A 4,889-nucleotide genomic window follows, 5' to 3' on the forward strand; every position below is an offset into this window, starting at 1 on the left:
CTCCCCAGGGTAGCTCTCTGCTCACCAGCACGTCCCGCAGAGCTATGGGACTAAAATGCAAGCACAAGTCAGCCAACTAAACCTCACTGAAATCAACATTTGTTTGCCTTCACAAGTTCAATTTCTCCTCAAGGTGGTTTTTATCCAGTCCCCGTGAGAGTTGACTGAGAATCTCCATACACCAGATGTCTAATCCCCACGTTCCAAGACCTCCCTCATGCAGCCGCTACAAGAGGAAAATGGCTTCCATACCCACCCAGAATCTTTGCTGCGATGCTGTTTTGTCCTTCCACCTTGGCCAATAAAGCCACTTCCTTGTGCTCAAGGCACCTCAGTATCCCACTTCTACCTCTTTTTTGACTTTCATTTCTTATACCTTGTCTTGAGCCACATCCTCTGTGCTAGAAACAGTTCCCACTTCCTGCTGGCCCGGCACCTCTGAGCTCTTCCTCCCCATGGCTCCACTCTATCAGGAGTTTCTATACCCATATCACTGGGGGCTGTTTCTAAACACTCCTCTGGTTGGGAAACTGGAAAGTTGGTAAGTTCCCCATAAAATATGCTGTATGCTAGAGACCAGAAGGCCTGTCCAGTCCCCTAAGTCCAATCTGGAACAGCTCAGACCCTCTCATTCCCACCTCGAAGCGAAAGCAAAAGAAGCGTCTTCATGTGAGTTTCTGAAACTTGGCACTTAATGCTATTGTTCCCATTGTGCTGAGATAAGGAATATGGGTCAGTGTTTGAACTCTAGCTTTCCCACTAACTGGCCTATGATCTTGAGCCGTTAATGTCTGTAAGCCTCAATCTATTAAGCAGATAAGATGCCATCTATATTCAGATGACAATTACAAGGTTCGTATTAGATTCTATGGTCAGGCAAGACAAGACCTGCAGAAGGGAGGAAAAGGGAGATTCTTCCTGAATAAAGTAAGGAGCAAGGGAACATCAGAGCTGAGTCCTTCCAATTCCCATGAACACTATAAAGTTAGATTTATGTCATAAGATTATTATTAGATAAGAATAATAGTAACCCTTTACGGAATACCTGCTTGGTGACAAGTGCCAAACATGCCTTGTTCCTTACCCTGGCAACACAGACCTTCCTATTCCCATTTTGCAGATGTGGAGTATGAGGCTGAGAGGTACGTGACTTCCCTCCCAAGCCTGGTTAAAGCAAGTCTGTCTGGACCCCCACCACCGCCACACCCCTTCCTGGTGTTGTTCGTAACTCTAGAAGAAGACAGACACCCTAAGGTCATAGGTGTTACAGGTATTATAATAAGATGATGACCAGGAGGCCTCTAGCATTCCCTTTCTCTCTCCTAAGATGGTTCTTCTTTAGAGACATGGGCAGAACTGAAGCCTTGGAAAGAGCCTAAGGACACAAGCAGCCAGGCAGAGGGGCACCCAGGTCCTGGCTGGCCCCACCCTGGCCATGAAGTCTTCCCCATGGGAAAAAGATGCCCATGCCCAGAAACTCAAGCTTAAGTCAGTAACAGCACAATGATGGCCTTGGTCACTTCCTCAGGGCATCCGGACACATCCCAAGGCCTTACAAAATTATCAAATTTGGTTCAATGGCTGTGTCTGATTTACTAGACTTATAAATCTGTAGATTATCCAGAAAAGCAACCAAAGTGCAATTATTTTTATGGTGTTCAGTTGTAAGACATTTTGCGAAGTCAGAGTCCTATGCTTCAGATTGGAAGCTCTTCCAAAACTCCAGGGTCAATGGATTAAAGGGATGGAGCTGGCTCTTGGCAGTGCCTAGGGTGGCCAACATGTGAGCTCCCTAACCCCTCAACTCCTCCCTAACCCCTCACCTATGTTACAGGTGAGACAATCCTGGTTGGTCCTCTGAGGGAAGGGGAGATGCATCAAACTGATGACAGCTACAGAGTGCTGAGAGATGGGGTGGACAAGGACACCCATGACGGCCGCGGGAGCTGCCGATGAAGCAATGCCCTGAACGACTGCTATCAGGAGTAGCACAGAACGAGTTCCTTCATCGCCTCCCTCCAGAGGGTGCCATGATGGAACAGATATAATTTTCACCCTCAACTGGGGTGGACACCCCATCTACAGTTATTATCTCTGTGATCTTGAAGAGGTTATTTCCATTCTTTGGCCCTTTGTTTCCTCATCTGTAAAATAAGGTTGACAGCATCCACCTTATAAAGCTTTCGTAAGAATTAAAGGAGAGGGCTGGGCACAGTGGCTCACACCTGTAATCCTAGCACCTTGGGAGGCCAGGGAGGGAAGATCACTTGAGATCAGGAGTTCTAGACCAGCCTGGCCAACATGGTAAAACCCAGTCTTTACTGAAAATACAGAAATTAGCTGGTCGTGGTGGCACATGCCTGTAATCCCACTACTTGGGAGACTGAGGCAAGAGAATTGCTTAAACCTGGGAGGTGGAGGTTGCAGTCAGCCAAGATTGTACCACTGCACTCTAGCCTGGGTGACAGAGCAAGATGCTGGGGTCTCAAAAAAAAAAAAAAGTCAAATGAGAGGACGTGGGAAAAGCTTTTGGCCCATAGTAGGTCTTCCACAGAAAAGAGCACACTTTGGTGAGAGCCTGAAATGGTACGGACAGCTAGGCTTCTAAACAGAAACCCCAAAAATGGGATTCCTCATGGCAGTCAGGAACCCCCAACCATGGGAAAGTGCACCGCCCCCTGCCCTAATTGGCCTCAGGCTCTGAGGGCCCTTAAAGAATTGTGAGCAGTCTCTGATGCACAAATTAGATGCATTTGCCAAAGGAAGTTACAATGTTTATCTTCCCTTCTATTTCCAGAATCAAGTGCTCCAAATAACCACTTCCAAAAGTGGGAGCCTGAAGGCTGCATTTAGGTGCTAACAAATCATTAAAAGGTGGATGATTTTGCTCGTGGTTTCTCACCCCACTCCCTCCCAGCAGGCTTCCTCAAATGATTAATGGTCGCCTTGGCAACCATGGAAGTCCTGCTCACCTGAATTCCCCGCCCCTGCCGCTCAACCAGCTTGCAGGCCAGTCGGGACTGCACTGAGCCCTCTGGGATCCCTGAACAAAGGCTATTTTGAAATAGCTTACGCAGCCAGGAGGTGAGTACTTTGTTCCTGAAACCAGGTGCTGAGATGACAAATACTTCCCCTTAACGGTTGGGGCTTCATCAGATGGGACCGTACATCTGATGTGCATTAATCAGATGAATTGAAACAAGGAAGAGCATCAACCGGGCTATCAGCCTGTGAGCAATTTCTGTAGAAATGTGAGCCAAAGAAGCGATGTTAGGCTCCACAAGTAGCCATTGTTTGTAGCATTTCTGCAATAGCACCACCTGAGAAAGCAGCCACTTCTTGTCAGGGCTCTTAAAAAAAATACTTCCCTAAAATCGGCGCAGCACAAGTCACTATAACGGCTGTCACCTGCTAGCTGTTGGGACCACGCTTTTCTCCATATTCAAAAAGGTTGTTTCAAGTACATTTAAGCAGGAAAAACCAATGAGGGAAAATCACAAACTGGATCTGGCTACAAGGAGCTCAGAGAGGAGAAACTCCAGCTTTCCCAGACTACAGAGCTTCCTGCCAGACAAATGACAATGACAGGGACTGGAATTAAAAGAGAAGGGACACAACGCCCTTTCCACTTAACTCCAAGGGCAAGTTCTTTTGGTTTGCAGCCACATTTGCCAACCCTTCACCTAGGATTCTCCCCAGAGATACAGGAGACATTTCCAGACTTTCAAAAGAGCCCACGAGATAGCTTTAGAAATGGAACTAACCTTTTGCAAGGTGAGAAGTCTGCCTTCATTATATATCTTAGCAAGAAAAGAGAACTATGAGAAGCAAGACTCAAAATATACCACAAAAAAAAACAACAACAAACGGAATTAATAACTTTGAACACCAAAGAATGTACCAGCTCTTTCATTTAACCAGCATTTATTAAACTATTCCCTACCAGACACTGTGGGAGTTACTGGGATGTGGAGTCTATAATTCTGGATCTGTGCCCTGGAGGAGCTTGTATGGGAAAGACAGACACTAAATAAACAGTTGCAACACCTTGGACTAGCCCCGTGCCAGCAGCAGGAATGAGCTGATATGGGAGCCGATTCATCCAATGGAGGCTCAGGAACAGGGGATTTTCCCAGATGCAGCAGGGCAGTGATAGAATTAGACAGGATGATAATGGATGTCCAGAACTATGAGTTCTAGCCACACCTTAAGGCATGCCTCTCACTTCCTTAGGGCCCGATGAGAATGCCTGGCCCCTACGGCCGCAGAACAGTACAAAGGTTAACGAGATGTGGGAACCCACTCTGAAAATTGTTAACAAAAGATGCTAAAGTCGTTACATTTGAGAGCAATTTCATATTGGCTGGACTTTGGGCTCGGTCAACATGATTTCATCTGGCACCATTTATGTTACCAACTTAAACTGGCTGCTATTTCCCCCAAAATCTTCACATGTATGTCTGCCTTTTCATCAATTAAGGAGTATTTACCGAACATCTCCATATGCCATATGCTATTTGACGTCTATAAGTGAATCCTAAAAAGTGCAGCTAAGCAAGAGCATATCCGTGGCGTCCGTCTCCTGGTTTTCCTTTGCATTTTGAGTGGTTTAGTACTCGATGTGTATGTGCAATTCTTTTCTACAAGAAAGGATCCAGCCAGTCAAGCTTGTTTGTGTTTTTAGTTTTTTTGTAAAAAGCCTAGCGTGCAGTGGAAACCAGGACAATGGCATTTGGCAAGAGAAGTCAGTGCTACCTGTGGGGACTGGGGTTTCACCATCCCCAGCAAATGGACCTACAGGTTAACATGGAAAGTTTGCCATTTACCAGGCTTCTGACGGTAACAGATTTGACAGAAGTCAGAGATCCATCAGGGCGGCCCAGGCTCAG

At 46.4% G+C, this 4,889-nt stretch overlaps 1 long non-coding RNA gene across 1 annotated transcript; it reads right to left on the bottom strand.

The window, feature by feature from the left end:
• Nucleotides 1-3,079: 3,079 nt before the first annotated feature.
• On the bottom strand, nt 3,080-4,256 carry LOC119470984. Its single transcript, XR_005199970.1, has 3 exons — nt 3,944-4,256; nt 3,765-3,800; nt 3,080-3,241 (listed from the first exon to the last, which is right to left on the bottom strand). It is a non-coding gene; the product is annotated as an uncharacterized LOC119470984 (long non-coding RNA).
• Nucleotides 4,257-4,889: the final 633 nt, after the last annotated feature.

Source organism: Cebus imitator, unplaced genomic scaffold (assembly GCF_001604975.1).
Source record: "Cebus imitator isolate Cc_AM_T3 unplaced genomic scaffold, Cebus_imitator-1.0 Scaffold1, whole genome shotgun sequence".
Classification (NCBI taxonomy): Eukaryota; Metazoa; Chordata; class Mammalia; order Primates; family Cebidae; genus Cebus; species Cebus imitator.